Here is a 25,124-nt window from a genome sequence, read left to right as displayed (position 1 = left end):
GTCCCCAGGGGACCCCCCCCAAGTCACTGACTGGTGTCAGAGGGGCATGTGCCCCGCCCCCCCTCCCCGACTCGAGGCACCAGTCACCCATGGCTGCAAGTGAAACAGAAACAGGAGAAAAAACCCTGGTCATACCCAGTTCACTCTGCCTTTCAGCATCCACTCTCTGCCAGTATGTGACACAGGATACTGGGCAAGATGGACCCAGTAAATGGCAGTTCTTAAGTTCTATGACTTTTGTGAACTGAAGCAGCACTCCATTTAAAAAAAATCTAATGTATTTATTATAGTACTTATCTGCTTGAAGAGGAGCTGGGAAAGAGAAGGAGCAGCTGACAGGGAAGAGCTAGTGCTGCAATGAATTGGGGTGAGGAGAAAAAGCTGGAAGGGAAGAGCCTACACTTATGTCCTCAGGCTTATATAACTTATCTCCTCTCTTCCAGTGGCACCTTTCAAAAGGTGTAATGGCACCCTGGTTGAGATCTCACCCTAAGAAATCTCTGCTTCTCATACAAACAAACAGAAAGAGTTAAAGTTGGGTTGACAAGCTCAATTTTGTCATTTACTTCTGAGTTTTCATCTTGCACAGGTGAAATTCTTTCCATGAAGTTTTTCTTTTTTTTTATAATGGAATTCCCTACTTTCTTAGGAAAGAATAAAGAAATTCCAGTGTTCGGTTTTTTGCTAGGCCAGCAGCATGTGACCATACTGTGATGCAGGGCTGTCCAACTGGTGGCCCATGGGCTGAATTTGGCCCACAAGGGATTAATTTGCAGCCTACCGGTTCCCACGCAGTCAACACTCCCCCCCATCACCCCATTTCTGTGGTGACCGGGCTAAGCAGCATGGCAAGACGGGTTCAGTAAGAGCCCTGCCCATGCAGTGCAGGGTCGGGAGGCAGGGGCTTATGCTGCCTGTGCAGTAGCACTAGCAGGGGGGCTTTGGCAAGGGGCTTGTACTGCTCACACAGGAGCAGGGGGGGAGAACTCACTCATGAAGTGGTGGCAAGGGAGGGCAGCATGTGGCAAGGGACACAGTAGCCCACACAGCATGTGGTCCCCATGACATGTGACCAGCAAGGTGTGCAGCCTGGGGGCTGTGCCTTGTGCAGCATGCGGTCCCTGGCTTCTCTGAAGCTGGACACCTATGTTGTACTGCATAATGTATTAAACCAAACAGACCAAAAACTGGTACCACAAACTTTTCTACCTCCTATCACCTATCTTGAGATCCCTTCATCTCTTTGATTGGTCAAAGAATGATGCAGCACTTTCTCTGAACTTTCTCAAGCACATCATCAATAGATGTGAGCAGCCCATAAAGGGATTTCATTCCAAAACACACTGTATAAAAAACAAGGTTCTTTTAAATTACATAACACTGAGAAGTAACAACTGATTTTCCTCAGATCAACAATGGACAGCTGCAACTTAGAAATTGTGCCCCTACCAAATTTCTGTCACTGGTATTTAAGAGATGTTTAAAAACATTGCAATAAATGTTATAGTTCAAGTATATTTTTTAAACAAAAAACAAACATTCTTTGGTCTTTAAAATGCTGCAATCATTTTGACTCACACGTTCCAATAGCAATTGCACGTGGACTTAGAATAAAAGTGCCAAATTTCATCCAAGAACATAAGCAACTGAAAAAGGTGCTTTAGGACATAAACTCTTGGGCATCCTTAACTCAAGGTAGAGCAATGTGATCTTCCAACTGTCTGACTAAAAGATGGAAAAGAAATTCAGAGCAAAAAGGAAAGGGGGAAAGTGACACAGACTGAAAAGGAATAAAAGGACATTCTTAAAGGCCATGCTGAAAAGATCTGGAGCTGCTGATGATACTAGCAGTTTCTTCCAAATGTCCAGACAGCCATTTACTTCAGTGGGATTTTTGCCAGAAGGAGGACTAAGAACTTCAGGGTTTGGCCTCAGGATACCAGCAGCAACTGTCTGGATCTCTGCTGTATTGTCTGCTACAGCATATGATTAGCTTCCTGTACTGTAATGCATTGTAAAGCACTTTATAAAGCAATGAATTACCCAGCTGAAGTGGAGTTAGCACATGCAAGCAAATACGGTAACAATTATGCACTCAGCAACATCCCCCACACAGCCATGAACATTTGCATTAGTGCCAATTAATCTGGGGAGGTACAAACTCAGTGAGGCACAGGATTTGTTCTCTGGCATGAAGGAGGAAGGGAGGAAAGAAAAATATCCTTTTGCCTTCAGAGAGGAAACATCTGTAGGAGTTTTCAATGGCTTGGTGACTTTGTTTAGCTTAGAGCGGAGGAGTGTGCAGCTGACTACTTTGATCTCACCAGCAGGTGACACTGCAGCAAGTGGAAGCGGCTAAAAAAAGTCTGAAGCATTCTCGGGACAAGTCACACAAACGAAAAGCAAACGTGTTCGGCGAGTGTGACTCACAGGTGCTGCCTGAGACTTAGGAACCTCCAGCATGTGCTACCCCTTTGGTTTTAGCAGTCTATTACACAAAAGTGCCTTCCTTTCCCCTCATGCCAAGTAGTCTGCCCCCACCATTGCTTTAAAAACAAGGGAGTAAAGATGAGTCAAGAAGGAGGCAGAAGCTTTTACCTCCATAGCTAACAGAAACTCATCCAAATAAAGCAACATTGGTGAAAACTTCAAACAACTCTACCTCTAGCATGAAAAATCAGCATCAGAACACAGTATTGAGAGAGGTCTACCGGCACTACATGTAGGTTTATGCTTTGACAGCTCTGAATTTCAGACAGACACTCAGCACAAAAAATGACAGCAGCATCTCTGACATAAGATTTCTTTCCATGATTTTATTTCCCCTTATTGTATGTCTTATAAGAATGGAATTAACTGGAAGTCATGATGGGTAATAAGTAATACCTAATGGCCACTTCCAAATCTATGACAAGGTAGAGCAGGAGTGAGGCCCAGGCATAGGTGACTTTCTACTTCCGTGTCTTATGTGTACCCTAAAGGACAGCGCTAAGAAGTGCCACAGTGTAACATGCTGGTACTTGCTCTGCCTATATTCACCCCAAAATGGATGCAATGTGTGCCCACTTTAGCGCAGTGCTCGACACATGCCAACAAACACTCCTGAGAGAACCAGCTCATTGGTGCACATCTTGTGCGGATCTATGTTGTCTTCATTACTTCTAGTTCCCAGCATAATGAGTGTGGAGGAGGCGTGCTGTGGTTCACTGCAATGCTCCCTAGTGCTGTCCTTGAACAGCGCTGACCTCCCCTTTGGGGTTCCTGAAGATTGGCAAAAGCTGTCTTGTCCCCTCCAGCTGAGACCAACCCCCAAACTCTTCTGACTCGGTCTCTAATCCACATCAGTGCAGCTGGGCCCCTCATGGGTACAAGCTGCCAATCTTTGTTAGGCTCCAAGGGTGACATTTTTTATTAGATAATGAATAAATTTACATATTTGTAAAAATGTGCATGCTCCCTTAAAATTTGGGCACATAGTCAGTGAATCATCTCTTAAGCATTGGCAGGGACAAAACGTGGAGTTGTACAAGATCCGGCAATTTTCCCCTTCCTGCCTTCCCTCAATCTGTGTCCCAAGCCACTATTGCCAGCTGTGACTAGAGGGGACAGCAAGAGAAGAGACACCTGACTGCCTGCTCAGCAAGTGCCCCAGCAGCTCCACATAGCCACATAGCCAGAATGGGGCAGCCACTGAAGCTCATGTGGATCGAAGTGTGAGAATCTAGCTGAAGTGTAGGGGTGTGTGACAGAGCTACCAGGTGCATGAGGACCATGCAGGATGTAGGACACCTGGCAGCCCTGAACAGTGTCGGGATAAATAGCCCCACAGGAGGATAATTCAGTAGTTATTCCACAGAGGGGAGAAAAAAGCACTATAAGCTGGGAAAACTTTTCTGCACAGGCCCTTCAGCTCAAGTAATGTGAAGAGGTTTGAATAATGCCTCCATACTGGTTTTGAAAAAGGAAGAAGGGTTTTAAACTATCCAAGCCTGTGTTCATCGCAGGGCACAAAAGAAGAGATTCTCTTGAAGGGAAACAGTGAGCTTCAAAAAATGAAATTAGAGTAGTTTCATGTATTACACCTGTCCCTGGAATCCACAGCCAATTTTTATGGCTTTACACTCATGTTTTCCTATCTATTTAAGACCCATACAAACATGGGGAAACTACGGTGTGGCTAACCTTAAAGGGGAAAACAGAACTGACTTTACAAAGTGATAACAAATACACCAAGAAAGCTGGAAAACACAAGGTGTTTTTTTTCTTTAAACTCCTGAGTTGAACATGTTGAGGTGTCCCTTGTAAAAACACTATATAAAAAACTTTTAGACTAAAGTATGATTTTATACATAATGTGTTCTTTAAATGACAATGTAAATCCATAATATTGGAAACTAGAATTCTATAGCCAGACTGTAAAGAGGTGTCTTGAGTGATATAATAACCTACACCCACCTCAAGCCAATTACTGACCTTCATGCTAAAATGTGATGCTGCATTAGATGCCCTATAGTGGGTGCTACATAAGAGTGTCCCCCCATTACAGTATGCCAGCTAATCAGAATGGTAAGACTTTTCTCTGGGCCCTGTTAAATAAAAAAGTGAAAAGTTAATGGCTAAGGATAAAGGTGGTTTCTCTCATTCTTTTTCATACTGGCTGGGTGAAAAGGCCTGTCAGCCCCTCAATCATGGCCTACCTTCTTTAAAAAATAGTTGTATTCAAGTTTTGTGGAGCTTTTCTTTATCTTTCTCTAGAATAAGGGGCTTTCTGGTACCACAAGCCAAACCTTGTTTGACAATTTTGTCATTTAGATTCTCCATATTTGATTTTCATGTAATTCTTTTCCTATAAGGTTTTTGCTTCTTTTAGTATTTAATACGTTCTGTAATTAGAGTTAACATTTCCTGTATTGTCAATGTCTCTTAAAAGCAACATGGAGCCAATGGAGATGTCATGGTGGAGACTGTGGTGGCTAATTGACTGTGGGAACATACTGCCTTTTTTTCTTACCTATAAAACACCCAGTAGTTAAATAGCTACTGTGCTAAGACCACTTATTTTTGGGAGAACATAAGTTTTGTCTTCCCTTTTCTTTGTGCTCCCCATTCTGTGCATCATATCATCTCTTGTTTTAAACCGTAAACTCCTTATTACAGGGGCTGCCTCTGTTCTGTGTTTGTACAGACCCTAGCACAGTGAAGTCCTTGTTCATGATTGCAGTCTATTAAAGGCAAATAATAATCTCTGCTTTTACACCCTCAGTGCCAAGGAATGGAAAGGAACAATGCATTGCATATATACCACTGATGCTATCTGTATTGCAGTAGTACTTGGGAAACCCAATCAGACTGAAGCTACATTGTATGGGACAATACACAAACACAAAGCTAAAAGACAGCCCACATCCCTAACTGGACCAATAATACCATCCTCTGCATCAGTGATTTCCAGTTTGTGGTCTGCAGGGATGCTGGGTGTCCACCGACCATGTCTAAAAGGTCCATGAAAGATGCCTATGATCAATCAAAATTATGTGAATACCCAGACTTACAAGTCAAAGGAGTCTGTACCTCCATTTGAAATTTCCAAAAGGGTCCACACCTCTGTTTGAAATTTTTAGGCGTCGGTCCATGAATGAAAAAAGGTTGAAAACCACTGCTGTACACCAAAGTGCATTTGAAATTCCCTAGCAACTTCAATCTGCTTTTTCAAAGGAACAGATTCAATTTCACATCCTTTCCAGTAGCTTTCACAAAGGATTGGCTCTCATAAGAAATACTTTTACATAGTCCAGGTGTGATTTCTGCACAAGATTACCTGATGCAGAAGTCAGATAGAGATTCTATTGTATCTGGTCCTAGGTAATGCTGGGAAGCATGTAATTCAATGTGTAATTACATGGTGTTTACCAAGTGAATTCTTATAAAGAAAAACTTCTGTGATGTGTTCCCCAGTAACATGGTATTATCCCCAATAATTATGTGACTTACTGCAAGTGGCGATTACCCACTAGAAAAAAAAATAAAGCAATTGCAGCCATCTGTGTTTGTTTTCCAGGATGTTCCCATTAAAATGTTCTCAGCATACAGTGCACTCATAAGTTGTAATCTTTAAAGGGCGTCAGGAAACTATTCTTCAGGGCAACGCTGTGCCACTCTATGTGTTGTCAAACTGTGCTGCTGATGCTGCCAAATTGTTTTGAGTATCTTGAGATTCTTGAACTACAGCAAAGGGGGGAAAGAAGTAAAGCAGTTCCTTTGCTGAACAGAAAAATCTAATCCCTTGCCACAGTCCTTTATGTTGCAACAAAAGCAACTAATACATTTCCCTGTTATCTGTTCTCTTGCTCTGCACTTCAGTGAAGCTAGTTTAGAGCAATTAGCGACTTTCCAACACTGCCTGAAAGGGTAGGTGCTTTGTAGTCTCTAGCAGCTTACTTACCACAAATATTTTTTATAAATTCTTTCATAATATCAGCACAACAGAATATGCACACACTATTTTCACTACTTATAGGCAGGCTTATTATTTATAATACAACTCATACAAAATCCAAAAACAGAAAGAAAAGTATGTTTTACATGTGTCCATGGTGAAAGTCATATAATCATAGAATGACAGAAAAGGAAGGCTGGAAAGGACCTCAGGAGGTCATCTAGTTCAACTCCCTGCTCAAGGAAGGATCATCCCTATCCAAACCATCCCATACAAGTATCTGTCTAACCTAGTCCTAAAACTACACAATCAACACTGTCACACAACTACAAGGTATATTGTCCAAAACCACTAAGTGCATCTTAATCTGCCACAGTTAAAGCAAAGGTAGAAGGCCTGTCCATGTTCCACCACTGCAAGTATTGTTAAAATACACCTTAGAGATCCACTACAAAGAAAGGCAAAAAGCCTACAGTCCATACCAATCTGACCATGTGGTAAAATTCCTTCCTGATCCCAAACATAGAAATCAGTCTGACCCTAAGTGGATATACTCAGTATTAATACCCTGTTGGACTTTTAGAAGTTTCATACATTTTAAAGACAAAGGGGACCCTTGGGATTATGTAGTGTGACTGCCTGCATAACCCGGGCATCGAATTAAACCATACGTCAGTTTTAGCCCAATAGATAATCATTGAACTAGAGCACATCTTTGTGCAAAGCCATCCAGTCTTGATATTTGCTAAGAGTGACCAAGAATCCACCACCTCTCCTGGTTAATCTGCTAAAAATCTGCATCCAAGTAGGTAAAAACTGGCCAAAACATACAAATAAAATTAATTTTTTGCTATTACCTTCTTAAGTGGTTATTAGTGGTTATGAGAGATATTCACTAACATCTAGGTACATAAGAAGATTCTTCTGAGGCAGCCACTCCACGGCATCTGTGCAAGCATCTATGTCTCTATTTTGAGAGAAACTGAAAGCTCCCCCTCAACTACAACCAACTACATGAGCTGTCCCTCTCTCTATACATGGCCTCATGATGGCATGTGGCAAACACAGAAGGAGGAATAAGTAGTGGACAGCCTGATTCTTAGAAGAGCAAGCTGTTCAAGCAGAACTTTATTAAGAAAGAATAATGCCCACTCTGGTGCTTGACTGGTACAGGCAATAGAAATAGGAAGTAGAATAAAGAAGTGACAGCGGTATAAAATTAGATAGCACGGCTCAAAAAAAATCTATTGAAAGGTTACTGTTTTCTATCAATTCTTGTAGAATTTTTCTCTCAGGGTTGATGTAGCTGGATCCAAACTGTCTCGGGTTTTGTCCTTTCACTAAATATTTAGCAAAAAATAATCCAATAATCCAAGTCAGTGCTGTGAAGGAGGTTGGGAAATCATTAATTTGTATTTCAATGTAATGTGTGAAAGGAGTATTTAAGGTCATTAATTCTATAAAGATCTCACTGAGCTTTACAATGAAAAGCAAAATGAGAAAACAAAAACATTTATGAAAAAAATACGTAGCTAAAAACTGGAAAACTGTCCAATTTATCAGAGTAGTCTTGAAAACAGAAAGAATTTGCCATACTACATATAAGCTCTTTGGAGCAGGCACAAAGTTTCTTAGGTGATCATACATCACCTAGTATGATATATCCCTATCTTGACTTGGGACTCTGGATGCCATCATAATAGAAAGGATCATTATCTCTAAAAGCAATGAGTTTCAGAAATAAGGCATGGAAGATAAAGTTCTGCTCACTCAGCCTTCAGTCAACACAGGGGAAGAGATAATAATTGATCCAACAGTCCTTACTCAGGGATAACTCCAGTTCCTAAAGGAAATTCAAGTTAGCTCCATTAGGATACATCAACTAACCTGTATTGGTTTCCACTGGTCTACTGAATAACCAGTAGCCCCAGGGCCCTGTAGACTTATAGACACATTATTCTCTCCTAAAAGCTAGTTGCCAAGTGGAACCAGCTGAAAATGTTCAAATGGAATTTCCACAAGGGCTTAAAATTAATGGTAGTTTTGTCTGAATAAGGCTATAAAACTGGAACACTAATGAGGTGAAGAGGCCTGACTACTTTAGAAGTATCATTATCAATATCTACAGCATATCAGTGTTGTTTAATTCATAATACACTGTTTTAGAATGTCCCAGTGCTTACCACAATACAAAGACAACGTGACAATCACTGTAGCCATAGATCACGTGATTGAGAGTTACTCTTTGCTAGTGACACAGACAAAGTAAACGTGCTAGACAGCGAGGTGAAAATTTTTCTATTAAGGCTAGCATTAATTAGTATTTCTAAACTTTTTGTAGAATGCTACATATAATAAATCATGATGATATGTTACAATTCATATTGTATATACATTTATATTTATAATATATTTACATTTCAATTTACATTCAATATTTAGGTTTATAATAATATGATAAGTGATATGATATAATTTACTTTCCATGGAATTTGCTATTAAATTATACAGTATATGCCTCACCACCAATTAGCAGTGAGAGGCGGGGCCACAGGGAAATACCTGCAAAATCAGTGGCTGCCATCAAAAGCCATCAAAATTGCTTTGTCTGGTCGCAACTTAAGCAGATTCCTAACTATAGGACCTGATCATGCAATTTTCACTCATACAAGTGGTTTGATTGACTTTGCTGCAAGTACTTGCATGAGCAACAGTTACTTTGGTGAGAAAAGGTTGCAGGATTCAGCCCACAAAGCTGTTCTTCACAGCCAAAATGAGCCATATTTTTCCCCAGCACATCATCATCATCCAAGTGCAAATCAGTAGCAAATAAACATGTAGGCCATGCAGAAATGAGGGGAGGGGGGATTCTCCAGACTTTATACGGGCATCAAATTCAGTTTAAAGAGAGCAAAAATTAATGCTATAAGAGACAGCCAAAGTTCACCTATGAGCAACTCTCTTATGGGTGATTGCTTTTTTCTTTTACAAGCTTTAAGGTGCATAAGTAATATAAGATCACAAAGTGCCTGCAACCATTTTATAAGGTTGGACAAAGAAGGTATCTTTTATACATTTTAGGGGGGTGTATAATTACAAGTGCATTTCAGATGTGGTTAATATGCTTAGGTGCTTAGGGAAACTAATAGTATATGACAGATAGCTTTAGAATAGATTAGTTTATTACAACACTCACTGTCACCACTGTACTTGGAGTTGAGTTAGCTTTACATGTTTTCCAGGGGTTTACAACTTGGTTGTAAAAAATTCATTTGGGTTGAATATTCATGCCAGTTTATAAAATGTTTGCACTAACTGGCAAAAATACAAACCTGGTTAATCTTTTACACCTAGGAAAATCACACTGACTTAAAAAAAAAGTTAAAGGCCCTTTTGTTTTCCGGTCATATAACTTCAAAACTAGTTACATTAAAATTAAACAAATACTTTTGGCAAGTAATTAGTATATATTGATTACTTATGACACATGAGAATTGTTACTGCACAGGAGACTTTTGTTAAAACTTAATCAAAGCCCACATTGCACAACAGATTGCAAAGGCTCCAATGGAACCATTAATAATAGCTTTTACAAATTTTAAGTGAATGTAGTGCTTCTGAAAGCAAGCAATCAGCAGCATCAGTTAGACCAATAGTGTTCAACCATTTTCCTTGGCAGGCCAGATGGGCAGTGCCTGGTCTGACCGCAGACTGACTGGTGGGTCCGATCCAGGCCCAGGGCTGGGGCCAGTGTGGCAGCCACCATCCCCCCCTGGAGGGCACAGGCATGGAGGAGAGCATATCCCAGCCCCACAGAGGGGTAAAGGTGGCTAGACCCAGCCCTGTGGAAGTAGAAGGGGACATGACCCAGCCCCAACCCAGTCCCATGGGGGAAAAGGGGGCATGGCCTGGCCCTGTAAGAAAAAAGGAGGCATAACTTGTCCCCCCCTGGAAAAAAGGGGGCATGGCCCAGCCCCCGTGGGAAAGAGGGCATGGCTTGACCCCAACGTGGCACATGGGGAAAGGGGGTGTGGCCCAGCTTCATGGGGGAAAGGAGGTGTGACATAACCCCAACCCGGCCCCACCAGGGGAAGGGAGAGTGGCCTGGCTCTGATTGGGCATATGGAGCTTGGAGTTTGGAGATTGGCTGTGGGGGCAGTGCTGCCAAATTCCTGACCTTTGGGGAGTCACGCGGGTCAGATGCAATGGCTCCACAGGCCACATTTGGCCCATCGGCCAGAGTCTGAGTACCCCTGGGCTAGATTCAGTGAGGTATACACTTTCCTCCCAAGTTCTGCCAATATATTACAGTCCTGACCTGAGACAGCCCTCCTGTTTCAGTAATAAACCTCTTTTCAATCAGCATGATGGTCTTGTGATGTGGGACAAATGCTAGGGCTATGGTATTGGACCGAGAACAAACCCTGCAAATGTCATTCACGCTGCAGTCTCAGTGATGTCATTGCAACGACCCACCCTAGCAAGCTCTGATCTTGACATTTTACCTTCAGCTACATCCTGACACCAGCTTTCCAGAAAGTGTTGACTAGTACAGACTCACCACATCTACAAGTGGATTGTCAGTAATGCAACTCAGTGATGCTAAGTGAGGCAGCCCTCTAGCCGAGCAGGGCCATCTTAAAGATTCTGGAAGCCATGAGGAGAACAGTGTTGATTGTGGGCCTCTGTGCATTTAACCCTGGGATAATTATGGCAGTGATTGGGCTTGAAGGCATATCTGGAGTTTTACATAACCACATATTTGAATTTTGGCACTTTCATATGCCTATGCTTTGGTTCTCTCTCCATTTTGTGCCCCTGAAGGCTTGTTTTTTGGGCAAGGGTACACATCGTACATGGCTTATCTTGGCACTGGCTAATGAGTCTTGTGCCCTGTGCCTTAAAACAGAACCATGGCCAAAGCCCATTTACCTTGCTTTCAGAAGAAGTCCCTATTAAGCCAATTGGCATAGGCACTGGCATGGGGGAAGCAAAACAGGCTATGATTTTAAGTGTCATGAGAATGCAGAGAGGCACTTGCCATGCTTGTCACAGTGGAAGGGCTGTGGAAGGGCAGCAAACCTGCAATTCTTATCAGAGCTTGTGAGGTGTTATTTTAGTTTTTTTGTATTTGTCTTGAAATTAAGTATTTAACAAATGCAATTCCTGCTTTTAACCTGTTTGGTGTTTTGTTTGTTTTGTTTTAATTAAGATACTCAAGATAATAACATTTAAAAACTAGCTAATGAACATGCATTTGCTTCCCTTGAGGTCCCCTGAGCTTCTTGGGAAAAACATCCACCTACCCATTCAAAATAAATGAAGAGAAGGATGTGCCACAAGTTAAGTCAATGGCTGGAGGTTTGAGAAACTCAGCTCTCAAACATTTTGCATACTTTGTGGAAATCACTATGCCTCTATTTCCCTGTCTATAAAATGGACATTGTATGTCCATACTTTGCCAGGGTTTTGTGAGGGCCAGTACCTTGTATGGGGCTCAAATACAATAGTTATGGGGATGGGGGCATACATTTTCACTATTATCTTTTTAACCAAGAAAGAGGAAAATAGGAGATTCTTCAAGCTGTCAATTCAACTCCTTTCCTGAACCCAAGGAACATAACTAAAGAATACAGAGACTCACTTGCCTCAAGAAAAAACAGACTTCTATGCAACAATGTGGAGAACTACCACTAGGCAGGTCACATTAAGGTTCTAAATGGTGTATCTTTATTACCAGTGTGCAGTTTTCATATTATTAGTGTAATATGTTAAGTGGTATTCCAAAAGATCCATTAAGTTCTATCCAGTCCAAATCCACTTTTTACACAAAGGTTTGGCATGATAAATGAGCTGTTATGGTCTATCGATTAAATATTACCTGTTACAAAATTGCTTAAATACATATTTACAAGATAAACTGGAACAGCTCAGATGGAGACATTACAGCCTTTGTGGTAATTAATAGGAATGTTATGTAAATACACATTTAAGTGATTTATATAATGGGGCTCCAAATAAGCTGTTACAATCTATCATGCTGTAATGAATTAGCTTTCTTACAGCATAGGTATCTGACCTCTACTGGAGTATGAAAGAGCTGCTTATATATCTCAGTACTCTCTCCCAGCTTGAATAGAAAAGCAATGCCTTTTGCGTACCTCACTGAACATACCTATCATCAGAGGACTCTAGGTAGCAAGAAGTACAATGGGGGTGGTGGCGCTAGCATGAAGTGGATGACAATGCTGAAAAGGTATCTGGTCAGAGCACAGGTGGGAAAATGTGTGCAAGTTTCAGAGTTTGCAAACTGCAATGAATGGACCACTGGCTGTCTGTAAGACACTGGTTAGTGGTTCACAGCTGGTGCACCGATTACTCTGCCCTGGCATTTTTCAGTTAAAAGCTGGATGATAAGGTGCCACAGTGATCGGAAAGAAATTCAAAGGACCGACAGTGGTCTTCTGGTCCAAAAAGTTTGGGAACCACAACATTAATTCAGCTTATGCTTATAGCAGTCTTTACCAGCAAAGCACCAATGGAGGCCCTAAGAGACAGTGCACAAGCAGGAACCCCAAGGGAGTACTACCAACATTTGCCATTTCTTGGGTGAATTCCCTTCCTCAGCTCTGTGGCCCCAAAAGCCAGGCTCATACGGAGACAGCTAAGAATGAGTTTGACCAAAGGTTCCTATATGTATAAAGATTTCTACGCTGAATGACACTCGCAGGTCCATCTAGTCCACTCCCCTCTCTTCAAAAGATTCAGAGACCTGATGCTTCAAGGTATGGCTGTGCTGTAGTGATTGTAGCGAATGTAGGTGTACCCACCTGAGGGAGTGGATCCACGTAGAGGTTAGTCCTTACTGGAGGGCGCATCTACACAAGATGCTAAATGCACAAAAGACTAATTCTACTGCGCATCAGCGTAGCTGGCAAACACTGTGCTAATATACTAATGAGCAGTAGATTTTGTCTAATGCTCATTAATATCACTTAAAAAGCATTAATCTGTGTTAACGTGCAGTAACACCAATTATGGTGCATTAAGTTAGTACCTGTTATTACATAACAGGATACATTATACATATATACATAATTATGGAACATTAATGAACATGTAGATGTGCCCACTGATGTTCCCACTGCCACAGTGACAGTACTAGCAGAGCCTGACCTACCTAGTTTAAAGTTACCATGCATATGGTCATATGAACTGCAGCCACCGCAGCCAGGGGTGTGTGCAAGACAACCCACAGTAAAATTAACTAGAATAACCTACATATCAAAGTTACCTCTTCACCTCAGTTAATATATGAGTGGTTTTTAACCTTGTACTTACATGAGTGCTTACATGCCTTGTAAAGAAAAATAATTTTTGTAAAAAATATATATATATATGACCATAGATATCTTCACACATACAAATGTTTCTCTCTCAGCTGTAATTCCCAGGGTCACCCCTAAGTCTTTTCAAGGATGTTGGTACAACCTTTGCTTCCCTAGCACAAAAGTGGATTTTAATGAAACTGCCCATTTCAGTGAGCAGATCAGTTTCTTTGTGCTTAAGCTCCTACAGCACTCTGAAACACACACAGTCTGAGCTTTGTGACTTGTTACTCTTTAACATTTCTTCAGCATTTGCTCTTATGCCAACTCACTGTCTGATAGCACCTCATCTTTGCTACCTGAAAAGAGCATGTCAAGGTGAGAGATATCCTGGTAGTTAAAACCAATGCTAAAAGTTATTTAGTTTCTCTGGGATAACCTTCAAATTTCCACATCACTGCCTGAATTTCCATCATGCATTTTATCTGCTATCATTTATGCTCCTTTCTATTGGTTTCACTAGATTTGGATTTCCATTTTCTGCAAAATACCAGTTTAGCCCAAATATTATTTTGACCTTAGGTATAATGTGGTTTATTCTTGTTTTCCAGCTACCTTGCCTAGCTTTTGTGCTCTATCACATACACTTATTTGCAGAAAAAAAGAATGATCCAGTCATTTAAGTTCTGACCTGAATGCCCTGCTCAGCTGTGGACTTCCTGCACGGCCTTGGGCAAGTCACTTAAACCCAGATTCTCAAAGGTATTTAGCCATCTCACTTCCATTGCTTTCCATTTTAATTCAAACTTGAAAACAATGAGATGGAGGTACCTAAATCCCTTTGGAGATCTAGGCTTTAGTTGAGTCCCTTTGTACCTTGACTTCTAAAACCAGGAAATCAGAACTTCCCTACCTTATGGAGGTATGGTGAGGAAAAATAGAATAAAAGTTGTGAGGCACTAAGATATTACAGACATGATAGTCAAGAACCTTACATAAATAGTTATGGAAGTCAAAGAAAAAAAGAAGGGGAAAGCTATACTTTGGGCTGAGAACAAATATGGGAAGTTTCATCTTAATAGCAACTCAATATAGACACCAAGCAATAGTGTTAGAGTAGAAGTGAGAATTTAAATTCAGCTATAGAGGTTACTAATGGCAGTTGATAAAATTATTTATAATCCTATAGATTTTTACTGTTCCAACAGAATAATATGTTACTTCTGAAACAATTTCTTTGATTTCAGGTTTGGAACCTGCATCTACCCTATTCCACTGAGAACAGCTAGGATGGAGAATGCAAAAGTTACATTAATTTTAGGCACTAGACTATCTCATTAACAGTATGAAATTACTGTCCTTTGTGAAATGAGACAATCAAACTATTCTCACAGTTACACAGGTTTTTAGGTCTTTCTTTTCTTTAAGAAGGGATTGGGATCATTGTCTATTCTAGGTATATTTGATTATTATTTTTAATAACTCTGCCATCAAAGTAGAACTTCCCCCTACAGACCAAGATGTGTCAGGCTATTTCTGATTCCACAAAGCATAGACAGCTTCAATTCAGCTGTCTATTGTCTGGATTTGTAAGGCTGTCTTCTGTAAATTATGTGAGTTCTTATCAGGACACAATCATTTTGATTGTTTCCTAATCCTAAAACAGACCTGAAGGACCAGTATGATATAGCTTTTCTATGTAAACACGTGTTGCTAGAAGCAAGTGAGACAAGCCATGCCTCCCAACATACTGGAACTGGTGTGGTTCGGCTATATGGGAGGAAGCAATTTGAGGAGAGGTAGTAAGTAGGGCCACACACTCCTATGTACAGCATGGACTACCACTCTGCAGGGTCTTCAGGGACATGCTCACACAACAGGGATTTGCAGTGGCCTGCTGCAAGATGAAGGATAAGGCCAGAAGATCCTAACTAAATGAATCTGCTAGCCACTGCCCTCACAGACTGTGAATTCAAGATTGTGGAAAGAGGTACTACCAGCTCAGGGCTCCAGGTGCAGCTGTGGAGCAGGTCCTCGGGACAGCAGACTAATCCTCTCCACCCAACCCCCACTTCATCCAAACCTGGTTACTCGGGCTTGACACTGGGGACAGGTTTGTGCCCTTAGGCTGTAGTCAGGCTCCAATTAAATCGACAGTACTCTGATGACAACCCATTAAACTGTCACCATTTAGGGAGCACTGTTTTACAAAACCACTTAACCACACTTCAGCAACAGACAGCTGAACTAGCCCTGGCGGCCTGCATGGAGTCAGAGAGAACCATGTTGCTCTTCAGGGGATGGAAATCTACTTTGCAAGGCAAAGTCTTTCCCGCCCACCCCCGCATTAACAATTACTCAGATGTTTCCAAACTAAACAAGTCATTTTTTATTTCTTCCTTAATGAAAAAAAAAAAAAACAGCCACAAACTAAAATCTTGGAATTAAATTCCTTAAAACACATACACATAACACAGGTACCAAACAAAACCACTGTTGTGAAAGGAAAAAAATTACATTGGGTCAAGTGGTCAACAGGAAGGAGCCTTTTTGCCCGAGTACTTCAACAGAAGCTACCTAGGAGTCATTTTAAAAAGCATTGTCCAGAAATGAAAGAAGGAAGACTCTATGCCAGCAGCAGGACAGTGGTATATCAGACTAGTGTGAAGGAGAGATGAACTAAAGGTGCATACAGACATTTGGAGAGGTTTAAAAATGGCCACCAGATCTAATTTACTTTGTCCAAGTACAGACCTTACACTTAAGGTGCACACAGAAGTGCAGCGCTTGGGTCTAACTCACAGCGCTTTACAGAAAACACCACAAGTTACACTGATCCTCCCAACACAACAGACATTAGCTGTTGGGTCAAGAGGGTGGGGGATCAAGCTCCAATTTGGAGCCAGTCCAAGGAGACAGGCTACATCACTGCAGACTCTTCCCCTAGCTCCACTGTCTCAGAATGGGAGTTGGAGAAGGCAGGGGAAGGACATCTGTTCTGGGGTTTCCCCAGCTGAACTGGAGTGAAGCAGGGGGGTGGATTGGATCCCCTGCCCCCACCTCAGGTGCTCCATTTCGGAGAGCCTTCATCTGAAGCTTCATCTAATGATTTAGACTGCCTCAGAGGTAGAGTTAACTTAGATCAGTTCAGCCATTTTTAGATTGATATAACCTTCCTGGAATTTCTGTAAAGTTTGCACTTAGATCCACCTAACTAGGGATATAAAGGTGCAGACAGAAGTGACAACTTACACCCAGTCTGGCCCCTGAAAGCACTCTACAGCCCTGACCAAACACAAGTGCATGGCTGCAGAGTGCTTTAACAGGGCCTGATCCCACAACAATCTAAACCCTGCACCTTTATATCCCTAGTTTGACAGATCTAAGCGTAAACTGTACAGAAGTTCCACGAAGGTTATATCAATCTAAAAATGGCTGACCTGATCTAAGTTAAACCTACCGCTGAGTCAGTCTAACTTAGATCAGGTTGGCCATGTTTAGACCAATCTAACTGTCCCAAACTTCTGTACAGGTCCCACTGCAGCTCCATGGCTGGGAAAGTTCAACCGCCAGCTACAGCCCCAGGGCTGAGCTTCTCCCAACCTGCCTCCCAGCACTGGGCTTTTTATAACCCCCCAGCCCCTTCCCCCAGCCTCAGACAGACATCCCCCTTGCACAGACCAGCCAGTCCCACAAGTTGCTCCTGCTCCCAGTGCTGGTGCCAGTTTATTAGCATTCCCCAATGCCAGGAGCCAAGGAAGTAAGTTAGAGTGGGGGGAGGGGCAGGTAGGATGCAGGGGCAGGTTAACCAGAGGGTTGTTTGTCTGAGGGTGCAGGGGGTTGGGGAACTAAAAACAGCCCCTGGTCCTGGGGAGTGGGGGAGAGAGCCCTCCTGCAGACCCCCCGAGCTCTCCTGTGGACCCCATAAGCTCCCCTGATCTCACCAAACCCTCATAAACCACAACAATTCCCCTGCAGATACGACATGGCCCCCTGATCCCCCCACGGACCCTGACTGTCCCCCCAGATTACCCAATCCCCCCACAGACCCCACCTACCCCCCGATAACTCCCTGCAGACCCTGCTTGCCCCATGATCGCCTTGATCTCCCCCATAGACCCCGACTGCTGGATGCCACTTGCCCCCAATCCGCCCTAAACTTACTTTCCCCCCAAACTGCCCCACCATCCCAACTCACCTCAGATTGGGTGTCTACTTTTAACTCAATCTAACCTCCCCCTAACCTCCCTGGGTGTCTGTATGCAGCCTAGGCAAAGAATTCAGGATCCAGGGACCCTAGGCCACTGGTGGCTGCTGTATGTTTGACACAAATAACAGGAATGACACTCTCAGTCCTAGGGGGAAAGAGCAGCCCAGCTTCTGTCTCTTCTGAAGATCCCCCTGCTGGATGAGCTAGAGACTTTTAGCAGGATGAGTTTCTAAAGGGAGAATTCAACTGCCTTGTTCTTTGCCAGAGGTTCTTTGCAGTGACTTGGCCAACAGGTCAATGTCAGTAGGAGATCGCAGAGGTGTGGGAAAGGAAATAAAGGGAGAAGGAAGCAGCTGCCATTTGCACAGCTCTGCTTAGTGATGTCTCGATGCATGAAATGCTTTCTTAGAATATGGCAAGGGACATTAGTTTCTCAAGCAGTGATTCTCAACCAAGGTGCCACAGCAACCTGAGGTGCTATGAGATCCTTTTAAGGGTGCCATATGATATTAGCACTGTTGGGTGTACAAACACCAGTGCATGATTCACAAAGATAAACCCAGAGATTTCAAATAGGAATCCACAATGTCAAAAATATTCTGACCTGTTGTGGTCTATCTGAGTTCAATGCAGCAAAAGAATTGCTCTATTATTTTTTCATAGTCAAGAAATGAGTGAAAGCTAAAAACTGGCATTTTCCGAGTCATGCCTTGAGTCTAGAAAAATTGGAAAATGCTGTTCTCAAGGCACCCTGTTTTTGTGGGGGGGAGGAGTTTAGGGGGGATGGGATTTAATTTCAGTTGACAATTCCTGGAACATTTTGGAAAACATGCTGTATTTAGAATCATTCTCCACTTGTGTTCAGGTAGTGTTTGTATCACTTATTATTGCTATCCACATTCCTATGAAAACAAGAAGCTTGTTTCTTTATATATAGTTAAGCTCTTCTTACTGCTTATTCATTGCCCGTTATTGAGGAAATTTCATTTTCTTGAAAGGTGTTAGATTTGCATTGATGGAGGAACAGGTATGGCATAGAAAGTTGTAGTGCAAGCTTCATGGTACAGGCCCACCAGCATATATCAGCATGAACTGAAAAGGAAAAGCATAGGTTCCATGATCAGGAATTTTTGGATATCTTGAGTGAAGCTCCCAGCAAGATTGCCATTGGACTGTGATGAGTAATATGGTAGGAAATGGTCCAAAGCTGGCCATTCTCATTCTATGCAATCTACTTAGTAGCCATCAGATGGTTGTCACAACCAAAGGGTGTGATTTTTGTTTGTGTGTGCTTTGGCACTGCCAAATTATTTCCCGCCACTCGTAGCTTTCTTTGCAGGGTGCATTTCTTCATTGCAACAGAGAAATGCATGTTGCAAGGAGTTCCCGCCATTTGTATTCAGATTCGTGCCCCACTATTGGCCAGTTCTAAATTATTCCTACGTGGCGGCTAGCAATTGGCTTGCTAGCCATATAAGAGGCTTGAGTGGTTTCCGCCCAAGTTGGAGGACTCCACAACTATCAGGAGGAGGAGATCTTCACGTCTCGTGAAGATCTCTAAGTGCTGCAGAGCCTATCGGACCCAGCGTGTATCTCAAGAAGGCTATAGGGGTCTGATCAACCTCTCGCCTCTCCCCGTTGCCGCCTGATCCCTCGACATACCCTTCCCTGCACGCAAGTTCCACGGAGCCTAGCAAACTTCATGTGAGTGAATCCAGAGCTCTACCCAGGGTTCGAGTCCTGCAGTTTTTTTCTTCCCGTTGCCAAAACCCCATTGTGACGTACTCTCGAGGTTTTTGTTCATCCCCCGTTGCTGAAACCCCATTGTGATGTACCCTTATGTTCTGCAGGTTCGAGTTTTTTGTTTTGTTTTGTAACCACAACTCAAGCAAGTTTTCCTGCCTGCACCGCGACCATCTTCGGTGTAAGTAAATAATCTTAAATCAACCATTAAGCGTCCATGACTAATTCTAGCGTGTCGCCTGTTTTCTCTGACCCAGCATGCCCGGGCTGCTGGCCACAGCCTGCGCGGCGTGAAAAAGGGCCCGGATCGCTCCCAGCCTGCACAAATTTAAATAAGAGTCTTATGTAACTGCATTAGAAGCCTTCCAAAGTCCAGATCAGTTGCGTTTTACTTGTTTCCGTTTTCATTAAGCTAGTGTTAAACACCACAACCGTTTACTAAATGTGAAACTATCCAATTCATTCTCTAACAGCTTCTTAAAGATACATTTCCAGTATGCAGAAACACATACCTGGAGTCTCTCAGTTCAGTGTATTTTTACATAACTTATGACGGCATCTTATAACAGCTATTTTTGCTTTCTTTTTCCAGAAAGCACATATTTTTAATCTCCTTAGCAAGTTTTGTGAGCCTTGGTATCCCCAACTGTAAAATGGGGGTGGGGGGTGGTAACATGACACTAACTTATTAATATCTGTAAAGCATTTGGGAGTCTTAAAAACTAACCATCTGTTCAGCATAGTATAACCAAGCCAGTAGCACAGCTGAGAGAATTAAATTCCTACAAGGATTATTTCTGTATTTGTGGAACATGCCCAAATAACCCAAGATCCTGCCCAAATAACCCAAGGACGCATTAAATTAGGCAGGTAAAGAACTAAACTCCTTGTAATGTTTTGCCTCTTCCTGGAACATGTAACAACAACAGCAACAACAGTCAACACATCCAATGGCAGGGTAAGCTTCCACTGTTATTTTACCCTGGCACAGAAACAAGCACCGTTGATTCATTCCAAATCTTACAAAGCATTAGTAACCTTCACAGCTAGCTGCAATCCAAACACTCAGGCCCACCTCCAGCCCAAGACAGAGAAACTCCCTCCTCTGAACACCCAGTGCCATCTAGTGGCTGTAATTTATGAAGCACGTGAATATTCCACAACTATCATGCTCGGGAAGTACTTAGAAGTACCTTGGCTATAAATACATCTCTTGATACTCAGAACACACATGAACTAGAAGTTTTTGTCTACAGATACAAAGCTTTCCACTAGCATTCCAGATGCTGAGCCAGAGGAAAGTTACCAAACCTGTTTAATACAGATGGAGCAGGAGTCTTCAACCTATGGCCCGTGAAGAGATTTTATCCAGTTCACTAAGCACAAATATTTATATATTCCGTCTTTACTAAGTTTTGCTTCTAGGGGAGGAATATTACCAACTGCTGATGACCCCCAGCACACCACAGAACCAGGTTGTGTCCATTTGGTCTGTTGTAAGTAAAAACCCTGACCTAGCGAATGTGACAGTGCCTGCATGCTAAGATTATGTTCACTGAAACCGGTGAACTATGAATAGAGCTGAATTTGGGCCACACCAACACACCATATTATGGGGCAGCAAACTGTCTTTATTGGCCAGATAATTAATTAAAGCAATATCTTAATTTTAGACCCATGGCATTTCAGTATTGTCAGGCTCATGGACATATTCCAGTCATCAAATAGGTTCCTTTCCACACTGGACTAGATAAGAAATCATTTTCTATGTCTCACAAACAGAATTTCAGGCATAGCTGAGTAAAGCAAGACTTTGAGGAAGAAAAAACAGACTTAACTTCTTTTTTGTTTTTTAATTCCTTTTCCTAAAAATACCAAAGCCTTAAAAAATAGGAAATGCTTAGTTAACTACCGGTAAATTCCTTTTACTTCATCAGTTTCTATTGCTGCATCATCGCACAGTGCACAAAAGTAGTGGTAACTTCGGCGACAGGCTCTTTCCTCACAGTGTGGAGCCTATCGGACCCAGCGTGTATCTCAAGAAGGCTATAGGGGTCTGATCAACCTCTCGCCTCTCCCCGTTGCCGCCTGATCCCTCGACATACCCTTCCCTGTGCGCAAGTTCCACGGAGCCTAGCAAACTTCGTGTGAGTGAATCCAGAGCTCTACCCGGGGTTCGAGTCCTGCAGTTTTTTTCTTCCCGTTGCCAAAACCCCATTGCAACGTACTCTCGAGGTTTTTGTTCATCTCCCGTCGCCGAAACCCCATTGCAACGTACCCTTATGTTCTGCAGGTTTGAGTTTTTTGTTTTGTTTTGTAACTGCAACTCAAGCAAGTTTTCCTGCCTGCACCGCGACCATCTTCGGTGTAAGTAAAATAATCTTAAATCAACCACTAAGCGTCCATGCCTAATTCTAGCGTGCCGCCTGTCTTCCCTGACCCGGCGTGTCCGGGCTGCTGGCCACAGCCCGCCGCGCGAAAAAAAAACCCCAAGGGCCTCGGACCGCTCCCGGCCCGCACAATGGTAACACCTTAAAATCATTGATGAACCAGACTGAATGTAAACGAGGGACTTAAAAGAACTTTTTTGGCCATTTCCAATCCGCAAAGCCACTTAGTCCTCCAAATCATAATAATTTTCAGTGATGTAATTGTTGTGTCCACAGCTATCAACGGTGATAGAAACAAGACTTAAAACTTCAGATGGAGATCAAACATTGGGAGCAGGTGAAGTTTGAAAAAAGAACCCAAAATCCTATTTTCATGCAAATTTTCCTAGTCCTAACAAATGAAGAAAGAGGAAAAACAGAAATAAATGATATCTCTGCACAATTGGTTCTAAATAGAATGATTTTCAAAGTTTACCAAGAGACATCACTGGCTTTTTAATGTCTGTTTTCCCAACAATTTGTATCCTGTCAATTTACAAGCTATTGCAAAACACCACCCTTATTTAATAAAAATGCAAAGCACAATGGGGAATTTATGTAAACAAGGCTGGCAAAATATCTTCGCAGAATCTTTTGGAGAGAGAGTAAGAAAATGAATGAATGCTTTAACAGGTTCAATATAATTGGGATATGAGTTTAGTAAAACCATAGACCTGGGTATAAGTCTACCACATAACCACCCACAGAAGAGGGCCTAGGAGGTTTTAGATCCCATGACAAATTAATCACAGCTTCACCTAGTCAGCCTTTCCTGAGGAGGGGCATTGCCTTCTTACAGACTGAATTGCTATCACAGTCCCATACCCTGTAGATTCATCAAGATCTGAGAATAATGTTGTTGTTATTATTATTGTTATTACTTCATCATAATGTTTAACAGATTTAAAGTTCTTTTCATCCAAAGCTTAAGAAGCATCTTAACCAAGGCAGGGATTGTGATTCTTACTTTGTGGAGACAAGAAACCAGAGCCCCGGTATTTTGTTCTCTTCCAAAATCAAAAGATCCAAATTTTAAAAAGTGTCTACACATTATAAAATATAGCACACTAAGATACAGCATTAACAGGCCATCTGTTCACATGATTGCTTGGCATGCAATATAAAAAGGAGGGGAAGCATGGACTTTCTCCATTGATGACCGGCTTAAGTTGAAAAAGCCTCTGAGGAATTATTGCCTAATGTTTTTTCCTGGTGGTTAAGTGGATAACTAACAAGCCTTAAGAAAAGGTCCTTAAAAGAACTGAGGTTTAGAGTACTGGTTCCCTTCTCCGGCTGATGAAACCACCCAGCAGCTTTATGGTGCTCCCGTCTTTCGGTGACTAACAGGAATCTGGTCAACCTGGATTTCAGAGATGCTGAGCAGTAACTGATTTTGAACATCAGTCATTTAAAATGAATCAATCTCTTTATAAACACTTATAAACACTGCAAAAAAAATTGAACTGGTTTATTGATTAACAAGTCCACCTAAGTGAAAAAACAATCTGATCAGAGACCCGCCAAGGTTATGATTTTCAAATCTTACAGGGGGGTTTTCATTTCTTACGGGGGGGCCTCAGCCCCCTGCCAAGCTCCCCCTTAATTCACACCCTGGGTAGAATTCTCCCATGCACAACCTGTACTGGTCCTCTTCCCACCAGCACTATCTTAGTGTGGCAGTGGTTTTGAAAACAAGAGCCCATAAATTTCACTGTGAGTAAAAATGTTTTAAATATAGAATAAATTAGGAGTCTACATCACAGTGACTCATTTCCCTTAGAGACAGAGGGCCATATCCTATTCTACCTATTAGGTGCCCAAATACAATTCTATTCTACCCTGCTCAAGTCTCAGAGAAATTGTTAATACAAAAGATAAGTGGGTCCTCTTCCTCTGTTTCTTTTTTATTCAGTCTTAAGGATCAGATGATAGCATGTTACAGAAGTTGATGCATTCATGGATTTTCAGGGACTTAAGCAGGACACAGAATTGTGCTCAGGAACCTAAGTCCACTTAGACGCCCAATGGTAGAATAGACTCTAGCACAGTCTCAGAAGAGCTCATCTCCCACTTAGATGCCAAAACAATGTATTCAGTAAAGCACAATATAAAAAATCTAGCTACTTATTTTGTGCCTAAAAGGGAGCTGAGCTCACTTGAAAATTCTGGCCTCTGCCAATTTTCCTAAGTGCATTTCTTGCTTTAAGTTCCATTTTTCCCCCCTCACTCCTCCTATGAAAGATTTTTTCCCCCAGATTGTCTGAATTACACTCTGTATTTCACAACAGAAAACGACATGATTTTCCAGGGGTCCAGTCCACTCGTCATGAGATTTCATAGATTTCATAGACATTTGGACAGGAAGGGTCCTCGGAAGATCATCAAGTTCAGCCCCCTGCCCCAGGGGCAGGAAGTGAGCAGGGGTCATAGGATCCTAGCAAGAAAAACATCCAAATTTCTCTTGAACGTGTTCAAAGTAGGTGCTTGAACCACCTCTGGCAGCAGTTTATTCCAGACCTTGGGTGCTCGAACTATAAAGAAGTTCTTCCTTATGTCCAGCCTGAAACAGTCCTGGAGGAGTTTGTGACCGTTTGACCTTGTCATCGCTTGGGGCACTCTGGTGAACAGACGTTCCCCTGATAAACTTATAGGTGACCATCAGATCACCCCTGAGCCTGCGTTTTCCAGGCTGAAGAGTCCCATGGCTCTCAGCCTCTCATTGTAAGGTCTGTTTTCCTGACCTCTGATCATGTTCTCTGCACTCTTTCAAGCTTCTCCACATCCTTTTTGAATTGTGGAGCCCAAAACTGGATGCAGTACTCCAGCTGCAGCCTCACCAAAGCCAAGTACAACGGGAGAATGACGTCCTGGGATTTGCTTGAGAAGCATCTATGGATGCAAGCCAGCGTTTTGCTCGCTTTACTAGCCGCAGCATCATATTGAAGGCTCATGTTCATCTTGTGGTCAATGATGACCCC

The sequence above is a fragment of the Alligator sinensis genome, unplaced genomic scaffold, assembly GCF_000455745.1.
Source record: "Alligator sinensis unplaced genomic scaffold, ASM45574v1 scaffold331_1, whole genome shotgun sequence".
Lineage (NCBI taxonomy): Eukaryota > Metazoa > Chordata > Crocodylia > Alligatoridae > Alligator > Alligator sinensis.
This window is presented reverse-complemented; position numbering follows the sequence as displayed.